The following is a 25,848-nucleotide window of genomic DNA, read 5'->3' as shown; positions in this document are numbered from 1 at the left end:
AAGAGTGCTCGGCTCGATTCGGATTTGTGGATCTCCACAAGTGCTCTAGGCGTCTCTTCCGGCGCTTCCTCTCCCGGAGTTCCTCGGTGAACCAAGGGGGTCTCCTGGATCCACAGCCTCGGAGCGGCTGTAGTGGCGCAATCCGGTCAAGGGACCCCGTCGCCGCCGAGTTCCAGGCAGCGACAGGGTCTCTACCGGACTGTGGGCGAGGAGAGTATCAGGAATAGCCCCAAGCTCCGTCTGGAACCTCAAGGGATCCATAAGTCGCCTGGGGCGGAACCATCTGGTCGGTTCCTCCTCCCTACAGTGGAGGTTTGGCCTCCGAAGTCAAGCCTCAGTAGGCAATGGTCTGACCACGACAGGGGTATGATCTCATTACCCCTCAGACAAGATCACAAGTCCACTGCTCCGAGAGGAATACGAGGTCGAGCATGTGTCCCGCTTGAATGGGTCGGGCCCCAAATTACCATTACAAGGTTACTCCAGATGGAAAGTGGCTTTATTCTATAAACATGAGCTATAAGGAAAGGAGAATACATTAAATTTTCATCATGTATTCTTTGTGTATACAATTCACCAGAGAAATTCTGCTTGTTTCTTTGTATAAAATGAATATTTTGAATAGCCTCCTGTTTGGTGTTATAGGCAACCAAAGTCTTGAATGGCTTTGAGGGACAAAGTAGATGTTGCTACTTCAGACCTATGGGTTTTCATGTCTTTTCGATTTCACAAAGACAGAAATTCAAGGAGTCTCTGGGGACCACAAAAAAGGACTTATAAGCAGAGGTAGTATTCAGCAGGTTCTGACCAGTTCTGAAGAACTGGTAGCAGAACTGTTGAGTAGTTTGGAGAACCAGTAATCACCACCTCAGACTGTCCCCACCCCCATCTATTCTCTGTCTCCTGAGTACTAGCTGATTGGGAGGGAATAGGGACTTTGCAGTAACCTTCCCCTGGAGTGGGGAGGGAATGGAGATTTTACAGTATCCGTCCCCTGCCATGCCCATCAAGCCACCACCCACCAAGCCATGCCATGCCCACCAAGCCAACACCCACAGAACCGGTAGTAAAGGCAACAGGTGACCTTTTCTGGTTTGGGGATGAATATTCAGATGAAAGGCAAAGTCAGAACATGATGAGTATGTTGAGAAAAGATGCCAATATCTTGGCATTAAATCTGATAATGGTAATAAGGTGGAGAATTCTATCTATTTACTAATAAAAACTGTAAATGTGATAATATCAGACATGCATAAGGTGACTCTGGGAACGCTCACTGCAGGAGTGTAGAGATCAAGTTAAACACTATGTAATGTGGCTGTTGCTACAGCAATCCCATATGCCTGCATATGTACTGCATATCTGGGTATCTGCATGTGGAGAAAGAATGAGAAACAGGGAGTAAGGAGATTGCATATTACTTTACCCTAAAACACTAAATTCACTTATCTACATAAATACACCAAATTTCCAGTTCTTAATGGTGGAGCAAAAACCATCTTTATCTCATTAACATTAGACAATATATCTAGTTTCTTTTCAAAAACCACCTGCATCAGATGTACTAATATTGCTAAGCTTCAGATAATAATTACCCCATTTCAAACAACTAAAATTGTTAGGAATTCTTAAGAATTGTTCTATGCTGTTTCCAGAAATCTTAGCAACAACATCATAAAAAGAGGGCTTCCTATACAGCAGTTCACATTGTGGAAAAACAGAGATCAGAAGAAAGTGCAACCTAAGCAACTTTTTCTCCTTCTACTATCATAACAACAATCCACAGACAGATGCTTATTGTAAACAACACCAGTTAGAAGCAATGGACTCAAGATTTTTATTTCATCCTAATGGAATGGACATGTGTAGCTCTAATGTCACGGTAACCCCCCACGTAGTATCTGCAGGGATTAATGTCCCTGGGGAGTATTTTTCTTAATATGTGCCAGGCCTTCTGCTCTACCAGACTTTTTAAAGCATGAGTTTAAAATAAAATTAAATGTGAGGCTGCATAGAACTGCAAAAGAAAGAACATGTCTCTAGCATAAACTTTATTTCTAAAAATACCTTTTGAGGCCCTTGTTGGCCATCTGGTTGGGAATTCAAGAATTGTTGTTGTCAGCCAATTTCAGGCTGCTCAGTGGATAGAGAATCTTTAAAAAAACAACAACCAGAAAACAGAACTTCAGACAGACAATACAACAGGTATGACAGCCAGAGGTAGTATTCAGCAGATTCTGACCAGTACTGGAGAACCGGTAGCGGAAAGTTTGAGTAGTTCAGAGAACCACTAAATACACCTCTGACTGGTCCTGCCCCCATCTATTCTCTGCCTCCAGAGAATCCCAGCTGATCGGAAGGAAATGGGGATTTTGCAGTATCCTTATCCTGTCACGCTTACCAAGCCACACCCATTAAACCACACCACGCCTACCAAGTCACACCCACAGAACCGATAGTAAAAATTTTGAATCCCACCACTGATGATGGCCCACCTGAATTCATGGCTAGTATGCCTGTATTCAACATGGTATGCCAAAAAATGTGCAACTATGGTCTTCACAAATAATTATTAGAGATTTAGAGATTTAGAGATTATTAATATTGTAGGCCGCCCTTTTCCCTGAGGGGACTCAGGGCGGCTCACATAAAATAGGGGAAGGGGAGATACAGACATTACGATAAGACATATAATAAATAATAAACAAACATACATTCATCATTCGGGAGGGGAATTATCCTTGTCCCCAGGCCTGACGGGCGAGCCAGTTCTTCAAGGCTGTGCGGAAGGCCTGGACGGTGGCCGAGGGTTGCGAATCTCTACGGGGAGCTCGTAGATTATACTTAAAAGTTCCAAAATGTAAAGGTTGGAGAGGAAAACAAGAGGGATACATTGGAATGCAAGAGCGGATTTCATGTTGCTGTTCCATTTAATTCAAAGCAATGGGAAAAGAAACTGCAAGCTCTAAATATCCACTGGATTTAAATCAACATTTCCACCTTTTGAGAAATGAATTCTCAAGTATACTGTATTACTGAAAAGCTTGTATGAGACCAAACATCATCAAAACAAAGCAATTACTTATAAATGGATAATAAATCGAAAATTTCAGAGATCCACTATTCTACACATATTTGGAGGTCGGAATTGATATAAATTGTGCCTTGGCAATATATCTAACTAAACTGAAATTACTTTTCCCATGGAGTCTTCTTCACAACCTGAATTATTTCATAGGTGGAAACTTAAACCAATCTCTCTCTCTCTCTCTTCCCTCCCGCCCTCTTTCTTTTACACACACACACACACACACACACACACACACACACACACACACACACAACAGCAAAAATATTTTTTTAGCTGTAACACATCCAAGCTTATAAGTTTTCATACCAAAACTATTCAGGTGTTTAAAATGAAATCACTGCTTACATTTGTCTAGATTTGTCCTGTCTTTTCAGAGTTTAATGATGCTATTAGTTGAAATATAGCAAGACAACCATCGTTTATTTTTGAGATACTGTTATGCATGTGATTCAAGATGTAATTGAGGTAGTAATTGGATGCAGTTTTTCAAATGATGTTTCTGCTATATCAAAGGATATGAGAAAATCTTATTTGTAAATGACATTTTACTTGGGTTAAATATTTACTTTTTTTAAAAAAGAAAGTAACATTAAAAGTATTGCATAAGAAACTAATAAGGATTCTATTACTAGAAGCTACCAGATGGGAGGTACAAGAACAATATAATTACAACAAGGGGTTAAGAAAACTATCTCTGAATATATTGTATTTGGACAATTATCTTCACAGAGAAATTAAATAGTAAATTAAACTCGTAAAAAGACAAAGTAGATCAATTTCTTTTGATGAAATAGTTTTTTTCTTTAATCTTGTTCGCCTGTTGGATTCTGTAACAGCACAGACTCAGCTTGATTTTTGTAAGATATATGTTGAACAAACAATATTTTGAAGGATTTCCTGGCTTACATTTATCTTTGGATTTTACTGTCATGTCATATTGTTTTTGAAGCAAGAAAGATGGATGTCATAGCTTTGATTAAAGTGCTTTCATCTTTTCTTGTTGTTCTTCCTACATCTCATTTGAAGACAAAGCAATAACTATGGCCATTTTCACACAACTCTTCTTTTAGTAAAGCCAGAATACTTTATACAAGCTTTTCACTGATCACATTTTTCACTTTTTAAAAAAACATTTTTATCACAATTTCAAAGAGAAAATATATAAAGTATTAATATTAAAAACAAATTAATATCCTACACATTGTGTATGAAATAATGATATCAACACAGACAAAGCGAGAGGAAAGAACGGAAAATAATTAAATAATTAATGTATCTTATGTTCCTGTAATAACGTAATAATGCAGTATCTAATTGTGCATAAATGTCATGGAATCTATATTGAAGAAAACATATTGTGTCATTTGTGATTAGTAGAAAAAATAAATTATTAAAAATTGATATATTACTGAATTCTTGATTCCAGTTTTGGTATCTGGAGTAGTATTAGTTTTCAAATCTAAATATATTGGCTACTCCCATGTCTTTTATCATCAAAACTCTTCAAAAACAGGTACCACAATTTTAGAATATAATTGTTATTGTGAACATTGAAATAATCTGAAAATATTTAGTTAGGCATCTGCCTGCATACATTACATGACAAATAAGAATCACTTAACTCTCAGTTTGTTTACATAATCCATCAAAGGAAATGTCCTTTCTTTTTAATATGTTCTTGGAAGTGTCCAATAGGTTTAGAATAAAATCTTTCAATGGATTTATTTTTCAGGTAATTACTCTAATCCATGTTATTCTGATTTAACAATATCCCAGCTTCATGAGACATAAAATCCTTCTCTAGATCCAATTTTAAATTTCTGGTGGGATTGGAATGAAAGTTAATGCACTTTTAAAATCTCCATGAATCGTAAGTAAACAAGAATTGATACTATTTGTGCCACTAACTTTAATTTATGTTAGTACCTCATACTGCACATACAGAACTCAACTACGATATGAGCATTAAAATTGGACATACACAAAACAGTTTACAACAGGAAGTTCCCTTAAGGTGTAGTTTGGTCAACGATAGGTTGCTGAATAAACTGGCTGGGTTTGAATAGCTTGCTAAGCTGTATAAACTTAGTCCAGACAAAAACAAAAAGCATATGAGTACTAGCTTTAACTTTATTGTAAGGCTACTGTTGGAAGAAATGTCCTTCTGGGTTCAGCTCCAAGTGAGAAGAAAGACACTGGAAAAATGGAGGCTACTTAGTAAGATGGTTTTAATGGTGAGAAGACCACATGGTTTGAAGTCCTGGGCAGAATTGAGTGTGTGTGTGAGGGGGGGGGGAGGAGAGTATCGGATTGGTTTGTCAGACTCCCATGCAGAGGTAACTTTGTAGGCTGTCTTAAGTCCCAGGCTTGGTTGAATCTTGCTGAGTGATGCAATCTCCCAGGTGCCATGTGGTGAGTTCAGTTGCTAGATGGGTAGAGGGCTAATCCTATCATGTCCTGAGGGTGAGGGTCTTTTGTGTTGTAAATAAGCTGGCCAGCCTTTATGGGACTATTAGCAAAGGGGGGGCAGCTTTCCAAGAGGATGTTTCTCCTTTTCTCATCCAGGGAAATATAATATTCTGCCATTTTAATATTTCCTAGAATATTTCATTTTTCTAGGAGAGGGATGGGTGCTAACTACCTACATTTCATAACTGAAACTTGCAAGTTTGAAAGTACATCTCTTTCTGTTTACCTTTACAGTCTAAAACACCAGAGAGTCGTTATTCAATTATTATTGGTACTTTTGATCTGAGAAACATTTAAGTCTCTTCCTCATGAAGAATGGAAGGCAACATAGCCTAAAATTCTACATTTCCTGTCTTATCCAAACCACCCAAACCTTTAGACCCAACAAGACCCAAGACGTTCTTCATGACTAGGGTTCCTAGGTAGGGTAGAAATCTCATCTGGTTCGAAAATTTATAGGAGACCCTCATTTCCTCTTTCAGTTAAGACATCCTTTCTCACAAGCCATCATCACAAGAATCAATCAATACAAATTTAGTAAGGTAATCAGTCTTCATCAATCTACCTTGTACCTTCCCATAGAAATCTTTAGTAAAGGGAGAAAGATTTATGTGCTCTGAAGAGAAATTGGAGTTTCTAATTCCAATGCTGGTCCAAAGTATTTGGACAAGGAATTATGACCCCAGGGTTTTTCCCTTTTTCAAATAGGATAATGACTTTCAAAATATTTGCGGGCGCACCCCAGGTTTTTCCCTTTTTCAAGAGGGGCAAGATGAACAACAACAATGGTCTCAGAAACTTTGAATAAAGGCCAATTCCACTAAGTAACAACCCATCATATTTTGTCTTGGTAACAGAATGGCTCAAGAGAAACAACATAATGATATTAGGTTTCTCCCAAAGGGATTGTCAGTAAGAGGAGAAAAGAAAGAGTGCAGAGAAGAAGAACAAAGATGATTAGGGGACTGGAGGCTAAAACATATGAAGAACGGTTGCAGGAACTGGGTATGTCTAGTTTAATGAAAAGAAGGACGAGGGGAGACATGTTAACAGTGTTCCAATATCTCAGGGGTTGCCACAAAGAAGAGGAGTCACACTGTTCTACAAAGCACCTGAGAGTAAGACAAGAAGCAATGGGTGGAAACTAATCAAGGAGTGAATCAACTTAGAACTAAGGAGAAATTTCCTGACAGTTAGAATAATTAATCAGTGGAACAATTTGCCTCCAGAAGTTGTGAATGCTCTGGAAGTTTTTAAGAAGATGTTGGATAACCATTTGCCTGAAGTGCTGTAGGTTTCCTGCCTAAGCAGGGAGTTGGACTAGAACAGTGTTTTTCAACCTTTTTTGTGCAAAGGCACACTTTTTCATGAAAAAATCACGAGGCCACCACCATTAGAAAATGTTAAAAAAATTTAACTCTGTGCCTATATTGACTATATATAAAGTAATTTTCCCACGGCACACCTTACACTATGTCACGGCACACTAGTGTGCCGCGGCACAGTGGTTGAAAAACACTGGACTAGAAGACCTTCAAGGTCCCTTCCAACTCTATTCTATTCTATTCTTCTATTCTATTCTAAGATCACCACCCACTGGCTAAAGGAAAGGCTTAAAAGAGACAACCAGCCAGCATAATTAATGCTTTACCTTAACTCTAAGTGGAGAGAACTATAGAAATAGCTACACAAAGAAGATGGTAGACTGCACTAGAAGCAGAAAGATTTATTTTGCCAGGAGAGAAATAGACCCTAATGTTTGACCCTAAGCAAACATAAAACAACATCTGCTTTATGTTGCTTAATGGAAATAATGGAAAAACTGATCTCTAAACTTTGATTTTATATATATCAAATTTCCAATGATTTCCAAAGAGAATTATTTATTGAATATTTAAATGATGAGTATAATCTCAGAGAAATTTAAACCTCAATAACCTTTATTACTTTAGTTTGCTCCTTCTATTTTTATAACTTGGTGTAATTTAAGTGTAATTACTGTTACATCTGATACTAACAAATTAATAAAACAGAAATAGTTTTGTTGACATTTTAAAAAATTCTTTTGTTTTGCAAGTCTGATATTGTTATTCCCAATAAATTTAAAAAAAACCAGCAAGCTACTTGCTGAAATTGATTACACATGTTATCTCAAACATCCTCCAGTCTGCAATGGACAAATAAATGGAAATTATCTAACTCTTTATCATCACCACAGTCCATCAAAGTATCTTAGACTGAAAGAAAATGTCAAAGAAAGGAAATCATTTTTACCACTTTTAGATTTGTTTGCTTCTCGAAACATTTTACTGGTAGTCCTTACAACCATTCATTTAATGATGTTCTGGAGTTACAATGGTAGAAAAAGTGACTTATGACCTAAACTTGCACTTATGACTATCCTACCACCCCTGCAGTCTCGTGATCACAATTCAGTCACTTGATAACTAGCTTGTATTTATGATCAGTTGCAGCATTCTATAGTCATGTGATTGTGATTTTCTGGCTTCCGGCAAAAATCACCAATTGGGGAAGCTGAATGACCTTAATGACAAGTGATTTCCTTAATGCCTCTGATAATAAATTAAATCTGGTCACATGGTTACTCATCCCCTCTACGAGGGAGATGGGAAGTTAAGAAGTTCAATAAACAAACAAACAAGCAAACTTCTACCCATACTGACCTATGACTGAAATTCTGGTCCAATTGTGGTTATAAGTCAAAGTTTACTGATACACCCCATTACTGAAGAAAACTAAGCCAGCAATCCTCAAGGGGAAAAAAAAGAATGAAGTTTCTCAACCCTATATACAATAAGTCAGCCTTTTTCTACCTATCTGTTTTCATTTTCCAGATTTCCAAACTCATATAACTTTGGCCTTACTGGCTGAAAAATCCGATATATTTAGAACAGGGATGTCAAACTCGCAGCCTATGGGCTGGATGCGTCACATGCTTGCCCCACCCCTGCCACATTTAGCAAAGAGGGGGGAAAGTCCTGATACATCACATGATGCCACCATGCTGACATGAGTTTGACACCCCTGATTAGAAGATGACAGGTGGGGATGCCCAGGCTAGTGGACCTCCAAAAAGGACTTACAGTAAGGTGACCAGATTTTCAGATTGGAAAAGAGGGACACCCTTGACCGGGGGGGGGGGGGGGGGGGGCTTGATTAAAAAAAATTTTTTTGTCAAAAGGTCACCCCAGGACACTGAAACCAGCATAAATACGAATCTGTTGCCAAACAAAATTTTGATCACGTGATCATGAGGATGCTGCAACGGTCGCTAAGTGTGAAAAATGGTTGCAACGGTCGCTAAGTGTGAAAAATGGTTGCAACGGTCGCTAAGTGTGAAAAATGGTCATCAGTCACTTTATTCAATGCCATGTAACTTTGGTCACTAAATGTTTTCCCCCTCCTCGAGACTCCTCACTTCTTCCTTCATTCCTCTTGCTTATCTACCTTCACCTTATCTGTCTTCTGCTCTTTCCCTCTCTTCCTTCCTTCCTCCCTCCTTCCATCCTCTTCTTTCCTCACTCACTCCCTTCCTCCTTTTTTCTCTTCCTTCCTCCTTCCATTCTTTATACGATAAAAATTCAATGAGGGTGAAACACACAAAATCTGGCAAAGCTGCCTTGCACCAACCTGGCCTGCCCATAGAATAGCAGCCACTTTGAGACACATAAACCTGGTCTGAACATATTGCATCACAAAGATTTGCAAAGATCACATTTGCAAAAAGGAACATTTCTTGTAGTAAATACATTTTAAACAATTTAAAAGTAAAAATCCCCCAAAATAATAAAAAAGGTATTCTATAAATAAAAGAAATCCTTAAAAACCATTGTTAAGTATTACACCAGCAATAATTATACTGTCACCATTTCAAACTATCATCAGAAATACGAATCTGTTGCCAAACATCAACATTTTGATCGCGTAACCATGAGGATGCCACAACGGTCGCTAAGTGTGAAAATGGTCGCTAAGTGTGAAAAATGGTCATCAGTCACTTTTTTCAATGCCATTGTAATTTTGGTCACTAAACAGCCATGTTCCTGACTTAACAACCACCATGATTCACTTAACGTGGCAATAAAAGGTCGCAAAATGAGGCAAAAATCATTTAACAAACCCCTTAGCAACAGAAATTGGGGGATCAATTCTGGTCGTAAGTCGAGGATTACCGGTAGCCAATTGCAAAAGGCAACTTTACTTGGAACAGGTGAGATTGTGCCCGGATCCCTTTCATGCCAACATCCCATCCGTCCATGGGGAGAACTCCACAGGCGGACAAAAGCCCCAATCCCCTCTCAACCTCCAGCTGACTTGCCATCCGCCATAACCACACATGCCCCTCAAAGGCAAAACTCAGGGGCTGAATTCTACAGGGGGAGGAGTAAAGGGGGGATTTGAGGGGCAGCCCAAAGCACCATCTGTCTAAATTTGCATCAGGCAGGCAGTAACATTTTCATAGACCATGATCAGAGGAGCAGCTGATCCTATGGAGAGACTCCTCCTGCATTCAGTCCCAGGCCTACAAGTGGACGTACCCTTCCTTCCTTCTTTCACCTTCCTTCCCTCCCTCCCTCCCCTCCCTCTTTCTTCCTTCTAGCCTTCCTTCCTTTCCATTCTTTCTCCTTCCTTCCTTCCTGTGCCTATCTGCCTTCTGTCTTTCTGCACTTTAGATCTCTCTTCCTCCTTCCTTCCTCTTTCCATCCTTTCACCAAAAATCAGGATGTTTTATTAGCATCAGCATCATTCTGCTGAAAATGCCAGATTCTGTGGTACTTCTGGGTGAGATTTAGAAAATTACAGAGACATGAGGAACCATTATATAATTTCACTTGGCAAAACTCTGATTAAAATAATAGCAACAAAATGTAAGGTTTTTAATTTTAAAACTCTAGCAAAACTAGATTTATTTCCAGTTTAGTTAATTAATGCCATTATAAACAGGAATGCAATTGATTAAATAAAATGACTTTTTCTTTTATTAAGAATACTTATTCTACACTAAACTAGAAAATATTTCATAGGCCCTTCAACAAGTTTGTTACAAATTTTCAGGATTGCATGCATTCTTGAAACTGATACCATGTAATGTTAAAAGCAGATCACTAACTAAGTACACTAAAAACCATGTTTAATTATTTGCTACTTGAGGCCAATAGCAATGATGAAGAAATTTTCTCATCCTCAGTGACAATATTTTAGGGCCAAAAAATAAAACTCTGTATTGGATCTGTTGAATGGAGAAAGGCCTGCCCCCCCCTCCCCCAAATGAGATACCTTCCACGATAATAGGAGAGGAGAGCCTGGAGACAGCAATCACAAGGCAGAACGTAGCTAAGAGAATGGGGCAGCTAAGAGAACGGGGCGGGGGTTGGGAGAAGGCATGGGACTGGCTGGGGAAGGAGGGAGGGAGGGAGGGGGAGAACATGAGTGTGTATCCCTCCTTTCTTCAGCCCAACACTCTTGCTGGCATTCTGGCCAGACGAGAGGGACTGCAGAGGGTCTAGGGCAGCGAGCCATTCAATCAATGGGAAAACTTGCCTCTTGGAAGGAATGACCCGGTTTGGCTCCCACTTTCAACAATCAAACAGAGAAGCGAAGAGGCAGGACAGACGAAGCGGGAGCCAAGCCGGGCTAGAGTGTTGGGCTGAAGGAAGGAGGGATACACACACTCGCGTTCTCCCCCTCCCACCCTCTCTCTCTCTCTCTCTCTCAATGGCAAATCGCTGCTGGGAGCCCGGTCTCATTTGGGGAGGGGGGGAAGCAAGCCTTTTTCCATTTCAAGGAGCTGCCGCCCTCCCTCCCACCTCTTAGAAGTCCAGCCAGCTGCCTGCCAAGCTCTCCATGGAGACTAGTATCCAGCCGGATTTCTTGAATCCCCGCGTGTGTGCGCAAGGCAGCTAGGCAGGCTCTGCTTGGAGGACCAGGCTATGGAGGGCATAGCATGGTCATCTCAGCGAAGCTCCCTCCCCGCAAACTGCATTGCCCACACGCGCGGGGATTCAAAGTATCCAGCCGGATTTCTTGAATCCCCCGCGTGTGTGCGCAAGGCAGCTAGGCAGGCTCTGCTTGGGAGGACCAGGCTATGGAGGGCATAGCATGGTCATCTCAAGCGAAGCTCCCTCCCCCGCAAACTGCATTGCCCACACGCGCGGGGATTCAAAGTATCCAGCTGGATTTCTTGAATCCCCCGCGTGTGTGCGCAAGGCAGCTAGGCAGGCTCTGCTTGGGAGGACCAGGCTATGGAGGGCATAGCATGGTCATCTCAAGCGAAGCTCCCCTCCCCCGCAAACTGCATTGCCCACACGCGCGGGGATTCAAGTATCCAGCCGGATTTCTTGAATCCCCGCGTGTGTGCGCAAGGCAGCTAGGCAGGCTCTGCTTGGAGACCAGGCTATGGAGGGCATAGCATGGTCATCTCAAGCGAAGCTCCCCTCCCCCGCAAACTGCATTGCCCACAACGCGCGGGGATTCAAAGTATCCAGCCGGATTTCTTGAATCCACGTGCATGTGGGCAACGCAGCTAGGGGCGGGCAACCCGCTTGCTGACACGCTGGACGCGGCAGGGCAGGGGCCGCGGCCGGGAGCGGCTTCTGGCGGCTACCGGGCGGCGATCTCACCATCCGCTCGCGGCTCTTAATACTCACCAGTCAGCGCAGCTGCAACCTCTTTCGTCTTTTGGTGAAAGGAAATGGAGACTCGCGCAGACGTGCTGAAAATTTCCAATCCCAGCCAGCTCACTGATTGGCTGGAGTCCAGGCCAATCCAATCAGTGAGCGGGCAGGCTGGGCTGGCTTAAATTTGTAGGTAGGTAAAGCACACTTTTTTTGGCGCTCGCAGCTCCCGCCCATCAGCTGCTAGCTTGCTGGGCTGGCTCATCGGTAGGATAGAGAACAAAACGATGAGCCAGCCCAGCAAGCTAGCAGCTGATGGGCGGGAGCTGCGAGCGCCAAAAAAAGCGTGCCTTTTAAAAGGCGGGCGGGACGCGGGAAAATGCGTTGGAAGGCGGGTGTGTCCCGCCAAAAGCGGGACGTCTGGTCACCTTAACTTACAGGTATCTGTTCTAATCCAGGCTTCCTTAGAAAGCAAGAAGCAAAATCTTGGTCCTGACAAAACATATTTTATTTACATGACTGAATTCCTTTCATTCACAGTCAGCAAGGCTTAGCAAACATTCTTTCAGAGGAATGTTTATCCACATGCATCTTATCTCACTTAGAGCCCTGCCAGTTTCTACACACACAGGGCAAAACGAAACTTGACATAAAGTCTCTTATAGTCACAAACAGAACTTTCTACATTTGAACCAACTGAATGAACGAATTGTTTCCTGCAAAAGCCCACTCCCTGTTCATTCCTCTTTTGTTTTTTCTGGAGGGCCAATCACCTCCAAGCTGTGGCTTTACTCTCAAGTCAACCCTGCTTCTTAGTTGTTCTTGTCTTCTAGCAGCTCTGCCCTTGTGCACACTGGGAACAGGCTCCCGCTGTTCTGCCTCACTACTGTCTAACTCCTCTCTGCTTCCAACACAGAGCCCTCGTCTGAGCTTTCCTCAACCCCAGGACTGGTCTATGTTCCTCCCCAACCTCCTCACTGTTCGAATCTTCTGCCAGCTCCGTTGGCTACCGGTGGGCCACAACAATATCAGAAGAATACCTGCCAGGCTTGTAGGGTGCATGTTTGACCATCCCTGATGAGATTCATCGGAGCAAACAAAGAATTCAACTCAATTACCTGTAAGTCCTTTGAGGAAACCCACTAGGTTGGCCCAAATCCCAGCTGACTGCATTCTGGAAGTTGGAATCCACATGTCTAAAGTTGCTGAGACTGAGAAACACTGTTCTGGCAGATAATCCAGTTTTTTTTTAAAAAAAAAAAAACTTTGAACATTGGCCATATTAAAAAAAATATTGATCATACTTCCATTTTTTGAGAAAGAGACAGTTAAAAAGTAGAGAGCAAATATATATCATCAATTCAAAGTTGTAAATTAAAAGTGTCCACCACCCAAAAAGTTAAGCATGAAGGACAGAGATTAAACACAGAGGTGATCTAACTCAGTGTTCCTTAATTTTAACAGTTTCAAGATGTGTGGACTTCAATTTCCAGAATTCCCTAGTCCACATGGCAAACATGAACTTGAAATTTCATCAGTGGTTCCATTGAGGATATATACTGCACGAGTCAAAAAGTGGCTATGAAAATATCTACAGACCCCTCACATCCTGGACATAAATTGTTTCAACTCCTACCTTCCAAAAATGCTATAGGTGCATGCACACTGCACACCAGAACAATAGACACAAGGACAGTTTTTTCCCACATGCCATCACTCTGCTAAACAATTAATCACTACAAGAATGCCAAATTATCTAATAACACTGTATTACTATTATTCTTACCTTCCTTCCTAGTATCTATCTCTCCCCACTATAACCACGTTACTTGTATCTTTACAATTTATATTGTTTTATTTGTTTACTAGTATGATTTGATAGCTTATTAGTAAACTTGACTATCACTAAGTGTTGTATCTTATGTTTCTTGATGAATGTATTTTATTTTTCTTTATGTACACTGAGAGCATATGCACCAAAGACAAATTTTATGTGTCCAATCACACTTGGCCAATAGAAAATCCTACTTTTAGTGAAGCACTATGATCCTGTCTCTGAAAGGAAGAGGGGGATAGGAAAAAGCAACACAATGTTTCAGAATAGAATTATTCCTATCTCCTCCTCTACCTACATTTCTACCTAGAGTTCACATGTGTTCTGTGCATGCACAGGCACACATGCACATATTTAAACACACACATGAGGTTTGATCATGATAATTTCAAAAGTCAGAAAATGGAATAGATTGCTGCTTGATTCTACCGTCTAACGGACACAAGACAGATTGAATATTTATTTCACTTGTTTGACTAAGGTGACCAGACATCCTGATTTTGGTGGGATAGTCACGATTTTTAATAATTTGTCCCATGTCCCTTTGCGTATTGAAAAAGTCCCGATTTTCCAAAAGAAAGAAAATCAATTTTAAAAAGGACGGCGTTAAAAATTTTTTTATTTCTCTAAAATGTCGTTCCTGATGTGGCCTTTAGAGGGCAGTGTTTCCCTCCCTCCCCTTTTGCTCATGCGCGCGCCGACGTGCGCCATTTTTCTGCAGGGAGAGCGATGGTAAGGAGGAGGCTAGGTCCTGGGCCAAGCAGCTCAGTCGTCAGAAGTTTTTTTTCCCCTGCTTCTTTTGGCCTCCACTCTTCTGCAGCCATGCTGTGCAAGCCGCTGTCAATCTGGTCTGGGTGAGCCGAGGGGAGGCAGGTGGGGATCCGGTTGGGAGAGGCTGGTGATGGGGGTAGCTTTTGAAAGGGTTGGGAGGCGTGGGGGAAGGCAATCGGGGGAAGGCTGCTTTGCAACTGCCCATCCCCCCCCCGCTCTTGCCTTTCCTTCTGCTTGCTCCATCCCAGGGGAGGCTGAGCCCGCTCTTATTTGGACCTCCTGCATCCCCCCCCCAAATGGAGCACCCCATTTCAAGCAATGAGGGGCGCCAAGCAGGGCAGGGTTGCAAACACCCCCCTCCCCCCAAGGCTGTAGGCGAAAGCTGCTCTCCAGCATCCCGTCCAGTCCCTGCCTTCCCAGACCCAGAGCCATCTCTGTGGAGGTCCTTTTTGGCTTTAACGCGAAGCCTTGAGGCCAGGCACCTCTGTCCCTGAATCAGGAACGCTGGAGAAGCAGGCGCAGATCGCTGGCTTTTTAAATCAACTTTTTGGAAGGAGGATGGGAGGAGGACGGATGGGGCGAGTACTAAAGGCAACCCGGCTGAAATCACTTAAAAAAAGCCATTTTTAAAAAATCCCACTTTTAAGGCGATGAGCAGATCTAATGCTCCTTCCAACTCCCCACAACAGAGAAAGGGAGGGAGGGAAGAAAGTTAGGGAAGGAAGGAAAGAAGGAAGGAAAGGAAAGAAAGAGGGAAGGAAACAAGGAAGGAAGGAAAAGAAGGAAGGAAAGGAGGAAGGAAGAAAGGAAGGAAGGAAAGGAGGAAGGAAGGAAAGAAGGGAAAAAAAGAGTGACTGGCCTCATTTCATCCAAGCAGGTTTTCATGTCCAAAATGGGGCTAGAAACTCCTGGTTTCTTGTCTTGTTCCTGAACCACTAATGAAAAGAAGGGCTAGGAGAGACATGATAGCAGTGTTTCAATATCTCAGGGGTTGCCACAAAGAAGAGGGAGTCAAACTATTCTTCAAGGTACGTGAGGGTAGAACAAGAAGCAATGGGTAGAAAATAATCAAGGAGAGAAGTCGTGAATGTTCCAACACTGGAAGTTTTTTAAAAGATGTTGGATAACCATTTGTCTGAAATGGTGTAGGGTTTCCTTCCTAAGCCTTCCAACTCTGTTATTCTATTCTAACATATACTGTTTTAAAGAAGCACAGAGGGAACAATCCTCCAGGCTTTAGTGACCATCACTAAGTGTTGTAGCTTATGATTCTTGATGAATGTATTCTATTTTATTTTTCTTTATGTACACTGAGAGCATATTCACCAAAGACAAATTCCTTGTGTGTTTAGGAGTTTAGCTTCTCTCTCTTGAAAATGTAAGCTACCATAAGGCATTATAATGCAAGCTAGCCTTAGCTTTCAAACAGTTCATTTAGTGACCAAAGTTGCAATGGCATTGAAAAAGTGACTGATGGACCATTTTTCACACTTAGCGACCATTTTCACACTTAGCGACCATTGCAGCATCCTCATGGTCACGTGAACAAAATTTTGATGTTTGGCAACAGTTACAATTTATATTTGTAAATTGTAGTTATGTTGTAATAAAAAAAATATTACAATACTATTTTTGCGTTGTATGAAAAATTTTGTTGCTCCGTATAAATTTTTTAATCAAGCCCCCCCCCCCCCCCCCAGTCAAAGGTGTCCCTCTTTACCAATCTAAAAATCTGGTCACCTTATGTTTGACAGATTTTTCAATGTTTACAATGTACCTGTTACTGGATACTTTTAGACAGCTTGTAAATCGGCAACAATTTGGAGTTCCAGCTGTGTACTTAGCATCCAAGTGGATCCTAGCCACAGTAAATGAAACAATTCTGTCAAATATGGAAACTGAGAGACATGGATGAGACCTGTATACCCTAACCCAGTGATGGGGAACCTTTTCACCACTGAGTGCTGAAAAGGGAGCACTTCGTGCACACATCTAGGCCACGACCAGGGAAAGGAGTTGCCCAGGGGCATGTGTGCACTGAATTCTTCCTGTTACTGGCCAGAAGCACATTCTCATGCTGGAAAACAGAAAACAGAAGACCAGCTCTTCTGGTTTCCAGCACTGCCGCACAGACAAATGCCAGCTGATTGGCGTGTGTGCATGTGTGCCAGAAACTCAGAAGAGGAACAGCCATTGCTGTGCATGCCAGGTGACATGGTTCCACGTGCCACTTTGGGCACACATGCCACAGGTTTATCATCACGGCTCTAACATCTTCACTGATTGTGCTCGTTCTCCTCAAAATTCTAATCCAAATGTACTGTATATTTTAACAATTGTTTTCATATTATTTGCTCCTTCAGCTGGGAATAGTAAGAATCAACACTGGCAATTGTGTCAGTGATATTTGGCAGTATGATTGGAAGTAGTTACAACACCCATCCAAAATCTTTAACAACTAACTACATGTTCTCCTGGGATCTGGGACTGTCCACCCCAGCCTGAAACCGAAAACATTAAGTTTGAATTAGTACAAGATATACCTCATATTATTAAAAAGGCATCTCCTCACAAATGGCTGTGTAACATTCTCACCAGTGATCCAAGTTATCAGTGAAGATTTGTTCCATGCACCTGTTCTGATGAATTGCCTTCTGACAGAACCTCCCAGACAACTGAACGCAAAGCTTGTCAGAATTTCTCAGTTGGCAGATGGAATAACCAAGGGACCAGGTGGCCCTTGACCACTGCACCTGCATGCATGCATCTCTAAAGCATTAGGAATAGCAAAGGAAACCAGAGCAGAGAGATTTTGACAGTTACAATTGCCAGTGTTAATGCAAAAATGAAAACACATATTTTATTATTGCTGAAGATTATTATATTATTATTATTAATAATAATAATAATAATAATAGGAACAAGAAAAAATTGCAAAATACCAGGACTTAAAAATCAAAATTCAGCGACTATGGCACAAACCAGCAGTGGTAATTCCAGTGGTAATTGGCACACTGGGTGCTATTCCAAAAGCACTGGAATTACATTTAAAACAGTTAAAAATTGACAAAATCACCATCAGTCAAATGCAAAAAGCCGCACTGCTTGGATCTGCACGTATATTACGAAAATACGTTACAACGTCCTAGGCCCCTGGGTGAGGCCCGAATAGTAACCAATGCCAAATCCGGCGAAACAACTGGCCACTGTGATACAATTGTATAATAATAATAAAGCCATTTACAACATTATATGCCTTCTGCATCCAAATGAATGAAGAAATGATGTGGAAGGAAACTAAATCAATCTCCCCATTATTAGTACGCAAATTACAAAAAAGCAAGTATCATGTGGCAATTAAAATATTAATATATCCATTGTGCCAAAGTATTGTATGGTATCAAGTATTTTAATTTCTCTCAAGAATCTCAATTACAAAACTGAAAAAAAGGGCAGGGATGGGGTGGGCAAAGTTTCTAAGACCTTTAATTCATCACACTATGGATTGCATTTTAACAAGCCTGGACTATTGGACATACCTTTTTTCTCATGTATGTTTTTATCTTTTCATTCTTTACAACAGCAGAAACTGATGTTTGGAATAGTCCAAACAACTTCCACATGGAGGCACCTTCCACATGGAGTTTCAGGGAATCACAAACACCCCAATGTAGACCTAGCAAGGGAAAGAAACACTTTGCAGACCTAAAGCTACTTCTACAACAACAGCTATTGTTAAGAGTATCTTGATCGTCTGAATGTGCTACCCTTTGCTCCTCTTTTATCTTAATGTGGAAGGGGGAGGGGCACCATCTAGGTACTTCATAAACTACCGTACTTTTCAGAGTATAAGACGTACCTTAGTTTTTGGAGAGGAAAATAGGGGAAAAATTCTGCCTACCAGGTATTCATCTGGTCAGCGTCCTTAGTCTGGTCAGTTTCAGCACATAAGTTTAAGCGTGCACATGGTTGCTTTTTATCCCCTGGTTGGGGTTAAAAAAAGCTTCTAAACACAGTTGATCATTGGAGAAAGAAGCAATGAGAAAAGCAGGCAAAGAATGGAAGATGCTTCACTCATTAGCACCTCATTAGGGCTGAAAAAAGTTTTGAAAAAGCTACATTGGGAGTACCCAAATTTTCAGCATTTTTAAGGGGAGGGGAGTGTGTCTTATACGCAGAAAATAATGCACTCTCTTGACCTGAGCTCAAATTTCATTTATTTAACCTTTGCCTTAGTAGCAGATTTTCCTTCTGTCCTCCAAGACCATCCTTTTTATTCACCTGACAGAAATGCTTTCTTTGGGGCGGGGTCAATTTAAAATATTGTTAAAATTGCTCATACCGATGAACTCTTAATTTAGCCATATTGTGATAATCTGAAAAAATTTAGCCTTTAGTACATGAGTGAAATCCAGCAGATAGGTAGTGGAAATTTTGAGTAGTTCGGAGAACTGGCAAATGCCACCTCTGACTGGCCCCAGAGTAGGGTAGGAATGGATATTTTGCAGTATCCTTCCCCTGCCTACCAAGCCACACCATGTCCACCAAGCTACACCCATAGAACCAGTAGTTAAAAATTTTGAATTTCATCACTGGTTTGGTACCCAGCACCCTCCCTTCAACTAACCTTTCTGTTCTCGATCAGCATTTAGGAAGTTAGCAAACTCTCCATAAATTGGATACATCTAAAACCTCCATTATAATTCTTTGACTTTATTCTCATTGCATTCTTTACAAAGGGCAAACGTATTCATTGTATCTCAAGGTCTAGTGAGCAATTCAAATGAGAAATTAGCAAAATAAACAGTCACATTGTTTTGAAACAGTTGGAAATATCATGAACCTTTTGATTTGCTCTGAACCTGCCCTGCATGAAAACTGAAACTCAACAGATGTATAATATTAATTTCAGGACATAAGGTTTTTGTAGTATTTTGCAGAACAATCACAGTGGCTACTATTCTCAGATTTTTATAAATCTGGGGAAGATATGGAGAGAGAAAACTTGAATGACAGTTTTCTATGACACCTAAGTGAAACTTTTGGAGAGCTCTTATCTATATATGTCTCTATAGCAAACCTGGAAAAGAACAAGAAAGATGCAGAGTTTTATTTTTATATTTGCACACACACATTCATGCTTTGTATGTACTTATTCTGTGTAAAATCTATTAATAAAAATTATTCTATAAAAAAGTCCTTTCTGATATTTGGTTATCATATAATTTTTGGAGACTGTTTATTGATGTGGGTTTTTTTTAGCTCTTGACATGCAACATAATGTAAAATCATGCAATGGCATTGGCTGGCATCCAATGGCATGGAATGGTTGCTATGTCCTGATTAGTGCAATATGCCAACTCAGGGAGAAGCAACTAGATACCCACTGCTAGAAGCAGTCTGCTAGATGGTTCATTAAGGCTAGTCTTGTAGTTCGAGAGTTCAGCCAGAAAGAATTTTTCTATTCTTTTTTTTTCACCCTTTTTTTCTTTAGTAAGAATTTTATCAGGATAAATTATGGCAAAGTACTGGCATCCATAAAGGGAACCCAGTTAAGACTTTAATTTCTCTGCTGCCTCTTTTTGCTTACCTCCCCTCTTAACCTTAATAGTCACCAGGAAGCCAAAACATGAAAATGGTTTCTTTCCAATCCCAGGTACACTCTAGAAAATGAGCCCAGGCACTTGCTATACACCATACTGCCTTACAAAATGTCAGACAACCTTTTCAGTATTATCTCATTTAGATATTAGAAGGCTGTGACTTTAATACAACTCCTAGAAATTGCAGACCCATGGTGAGGAATACTAAGAATTCTACTTTCATCTAGCTCTTCGGGAGCCTTGTTTTCCCAGTTCTTAATTACAAACATTTTACTTTAATCCCTTTTAACTGTTTTGGCAGAGAAAAAAACAACATATGATTAATGTAATGTGATTTGTTTTTAAACTGATTACATCAGAAAGTCAGCTTGGATCTAGAAAACAGATATTCTATGCCTTTTTATTTTATTTTGATCTTTTCTTAAAAGAAAGCAAATCTCATCATCTATGGGGGTTCTCAGTCATCCAGGTCAGATGTTGCATTATATAAAGTGATACTAACACTAAATCTGGTCCCCACTAGCACTGTTTTAACTTGGTTGCTTCTGGTATAACACCCTATTGTTCAAGCTGCTTGCAATTGCTAACTTCTATCTTCAGAGAAACAGTCTATATCAGTGGTGGCGAACCTATGACACATGTGCCAGAGGTGGCATGTAGAGTCCTCTCTGTGGGCACATGCACCATTGCCCCAGCTCTGTTTCGGGTCTTTACCGTGCATGTGCACATGCCTTCCGCTGGCTAGCTGGTCTTTGGGTCTCTGCTGCACATGCATAGGACATGCATGCGCAGGGCATGGGTGCGCATATGCCTGCACACTTGCAGTTTGGATGGAGCACATGGACAGGGTGCACACATATGTGTGGGGCGTACATGTGCACTTTGAGCACTCGGTGCCTAAGAGGTTCGCCATCATTGGCCTATGCCAAGTTTGTACTTCATGTAAATGCCATGATTTGTTGTTGTGAACCTCCCAGAATTGTGTTTTCAGATTTTTATTATTTTAAATGAATGAATTCATTTAAATATGGCTGACTTACCACCATTCATTTAATGACTGTTTGTAGTTATGATAGATTGAAGTAAATGACTTACGACAGACCCTCACACATACGACCATCACAGCATCCCCAATCATATGATCAAAATTCAGGCGCTTGGCAACCAGGAAATATTAAGTGTTGCAACAATCCAGGGTCATGTGATCACCATTGTGGCCTTTCTAATCGGCTTCTGACAATGGGAAGCCAGATTCATTCAATGACTCAATAAATTACTAGTAACTTGATTAACCACCATGGGTTAAAGTAGTAAAATTGGCATGTCACACTTAACTGCCTTGCTTAGTGATGGAAGTTCCAGTCCCAATTGTGGTCACAAGTTGAGAACTATTTACAAACTGCAATAGTTCAACCAAGAGAAGTCAAAACGTTTTGCACAGAGCTATTCTGATTAATCTGTTTATTGTTTAATTAAATAAGTATTTAATTAAAGTATTCATAGCCAGAGTGCAGCTAGCTCAGGAGAATTTGGATCAATGAAAAAAACAACCTTATATCATTTATCTCTTTTCCAAATCTGTTTCCCACTATCTCTCAGTTTGTATGCTTATCTAGTCAACAAAGCAGGTTCATAAATATATTAATCCATTCATGCATTTTTCTCTTAATACTGACCTAATACAATGTCTTAAGAGGCTAAATGAAAAAAATGGTTGAATCCAAGAAAAAATAACAAGATACTCCCCCTGCTGCCAGGAGCCTAAATGACTTTAATTTGGCTATTCTTTTCCTACAGATGTTCCCCTTTTCCTCCCTCCCTCCCTCCCTCCCTCCCTCCCTCTCTCTCTCCCCTCCCCTCCCCTTTCACAGAGCTATTGTGGGAAAACAGGAGGAGGAAAGAAATGTGTTCTTTGCCTTGACAGCAGAATAAGAATAAGAAATCTAAATAAATAAACCTGAAGTTCTATCTATGCAGTCAATAACAGCTGACACCATGTAGCAGCACATAATCATTCCATTATAATTATTCTATAACTCTTCCCTAGATTTATTCCTGAAACAAAAATTCTGGGTTGTCCCCAAATCACCTGATTTCCATGGTCAAGTGAGAGCTAAACACTGGAATCAACTAAACTCCCCCTTCCCGCTGCCAAAAAAAAAACCCTATTATGACATGCTACAACTAGCAGCTTATTTAAAGACAGAATTATTTCTTATATAGAGGGGAAGAATGAGAACCAATTATGGCTACACTCTCTCTGGCTGGGCCCAGAGGGAGGAGTTCCCCTCACTGAAATGTTCCAGAGGGTTTTCCAGGTGCTGCATCAGCCGCAACCCCAGATAAAAGGGGTGGGGGAGTGGCCATTGTTATCCGGGAATCTTTAGTTCCTCGTAGGATCCATGCTCCGGAGCTTGTCGGGTGTGAGTCCTTGCTGGTGAAGTTGGACCTTGGAGGTCAAGTGGGCTTGTTGTTAATGTACCTGCCTCCCAACAGCGTGCAACAGCCCTCCCCTCGATCCTCGAGTCAATAGCCGAGTTGGCAGTTGAGTTCCCCAGGCTTATGGTGCTAGGGACTTTCAATTTGCCTTCGCTCAGTGAGCACTCCGATGGAGCGCAGGAGTTTCATGGCTTCCATGACAGCCATGGGCCTTGACCCAAGTAATTCGGGGCCCACGCTCGACCTTGTATTCCTCTTGGAGCGTGGAGTTGTGATCTTGGTTTGAGGGGTAACGAGATCTTGCCCCTGTCATGGTCGGACCACTTCCTACTGAGGCTTGATTTTTGGAGGCCAATCCCCCACTGTAGGGGAGGAGGAACCGATTAGGTGGTTCCACCCCAGGCGCCTTATGGACCCTCAGGGCTTTCAGACGGCGCTTGGCGTTGTGCCTGATACTCTCGTCCACAGTCCGGTAGAGACCTTGGTTGCTGCTTGGAACTTAGCAGCGACAGAGGCTCTTAACCGGATTGCGCCTTTACGGCCGATCCAAGCAGTGGATCCAGGAGGGCTCCTTGGTTTACTGAGGATCTCCGGGAGATGAAACGCCAAAAGAGAAGCCTAGAGCGCCGCTGGAGGTCCAGTAAATCCGAATCAGACTGAACACTGTTAAAAGCCTGCATCAGAGCTTACCTTCTGGCAATTCAGAACACCTATATTGCCGCTCTGATTGCATCCACTGAGTCGCGCCCAGCCGCCTTGTTCAGGATAACCAGCTCCCTCCTGAAAGGGAGGGATACGGGAAACCCTTTACGAGGTAGAGCTGAGGAATTTGTCCAATTTCTCACGGATAAAGTTCCTCGGCTTTGGACAGACCTGGACTCCAATTGCGCAGAGCCAGCCAAGGTACCGGGGGTGGATCTGAGCGCATCTATGGATTGATTTTCAACTTGTTACCCCTGAGGAAGTGGACAAGGCCATGGGAGGCAGTGAGTGCCTCCACGTGTGCACTGGACCTATGCCCCTCCTGGCTGGTCGTGAATAGCAGGAAGTGACACGGGGCTGGATCCAGGCGATAGTTACCGCCTCCCTTCGGGAGGGGTTCTTCCCCCCCTTAAAGGCGGCAGTGGTGAGACCCCTCCTGAAGAAAGCCGTCTTTGGGTCCAGCCATTCTAAATAACTATCATCCAGTCTCCAACCTCCCCTTTGTCGGGAAGGTTGTTGAGAAAGTGGTGGCCTCTCAGCTCCGGCGGTCCTTGGATGAAACCGATTATCTAGAGTCCTTTCAGTCTGGATTCAGGCCTGGCTACAGCATGGAAACTGCTTTGGGTTGCGCTGACCGATGATCTCTGGAGAGCCAGGGACAGGGGTCATGCCTCCGTCCTAATGCTCCTTGACCTCTCAGCGGCCTTCGATACCATCGACCATGGTATCCTTCTGTGACGGTTGCGAGAGGTGGGGTGGGAGGCACCGTCCTTCGGTGGTTCTCCTCCTACCTCTCGGACAGGTCGCAGTTGGTGTTGGTTGGAGGGCAGAGGTCGACCCCTAGGCCCCTTAAGTATGGGGGTGCTGCAGGGTTCGGTCCTGTCCCCCCTCCTGTTTAACATCTACATGAAGCCGCTGGGTGAGATCATTCGGGCAGCACGGAATAAAATATCACCAGTATGCGGATGATACACAGCTGTATCTGTCCACCCCGTGCCAACTCAGCGAAGCGGTTGACATGATGTGTCAGTGCCTGGAGGCTGTTATGGTCTGGATGGGGGTAAACAAGCTTGCACTCAATCCAGACAAGACCGAGTGGCTTGTGTTTTTCCCTCCCAACAATTGGCCATGTATTCCATCTCTCAGGCTGGGGGGTGAAATTATACGCCCCTCAGACAGGGTTCGCAATTTGGGAGTCCTCCTGGACCCACAGCTGACTTTAGACACCATTTGTCAGCTGTGACAGGGGGGCATTTGCCCAGGTTCGCCTGGTGCACCAATTGCGTCCCTACCTGAACTGGGAAGCTCTTGCAACAGTCACTCACACCCTTGTGACCTCAAGACTGGACTATTGCAATGCGCTCTACATGGGGCAGCCCTTGAAGAGCATTTGGAGACTCCAGCTTGTCCAGAATGCAGCCGCGCGAGCGATTGTGGGTGCACCTCGGTACCTCCACGTTACACCTATCCTCCACGAGCTGCACTGGCTGCCTATTGGTCTCCGGATACGCTTCAAGGTGCTAGTCGTCACTTATAAAGCCCTTCATGGTATTGGACCTGGGTACTTGAGAGACCGCCTGCTGCCAATTACCTCCCAAAGTCTTATCAGATCCACAGACTAGGCCTCCTCCGAATTCCATCCGCCGGCCAATGCCGATTGTCGACGACCTGGAGGAGGGCCTTCTCTGTGGCTGCTCCGGCCCTCTGGAACGATCTCCCCGTGAGATCCGAACCCTCACCACCCTTCAGGCTTTCCGCAAAGCCGTCAAAACCTGGCTGTTCCAACAGGCCTGGGGCTGATGAGTTCCCATCCCCACTTGAATTGTGTGGCTGTTGACTGCTTTTAAATTGTTTCCGTATTTGTTGTTTGTTTTATTGCTTTTTGTCTGTATTATTCCTTCCCCTTCGGTTTGTTAGCCGCCCTGAGTCCCTCCGGGAATAGGGCGGCATACAGTGTAATAAACCTTGAACCTTGAACCTCTCAATGAATAGTTTAGAGAAGAGCACATACTATTCAGAATGAAGATGCTTCCTTTGTTTTAACTCAGATCACTTCCATCCCTCATCTATATAAGACAGACAGAAGTGTCCCCTAGGCCTGCATACTTCTTCCTTACTGTCTCACTTTCCTCTAACACTTATCAAAATAAGCAAACTCCTCAAGTGAGAAAAGCATGCAGGTTTAATAAATCTACAGAATGGTGCCATGTTGCTAAACTGAATCAAAGGCCCCATTTCTCTTCGAATTCAAGAGCATACCACCATGTGGTCCAAGGCTACCCAGACCTGTTCTCATCTCCAATG

The sequence above is a fragment of the Thamnophis elegans genome, chromosome 12 (assembly GCF_009769535.1).
Source record: "Thamnophis elegans isolate rThaEle1 chromosome 12, rThaEle1.pri, whole genome shotgun sequence".
NCBI classification, from domain to species: Eukaryota; Metazoa; Chordata; class Lepidosauria; order Squamata; family Colubridae; genus Thamnophis; species Thamnophis elegans.
The sequence above is the reverse complement of the archived record's forward strand: the minus strand, read 5'-3'. Positions refer to the sequence as shown.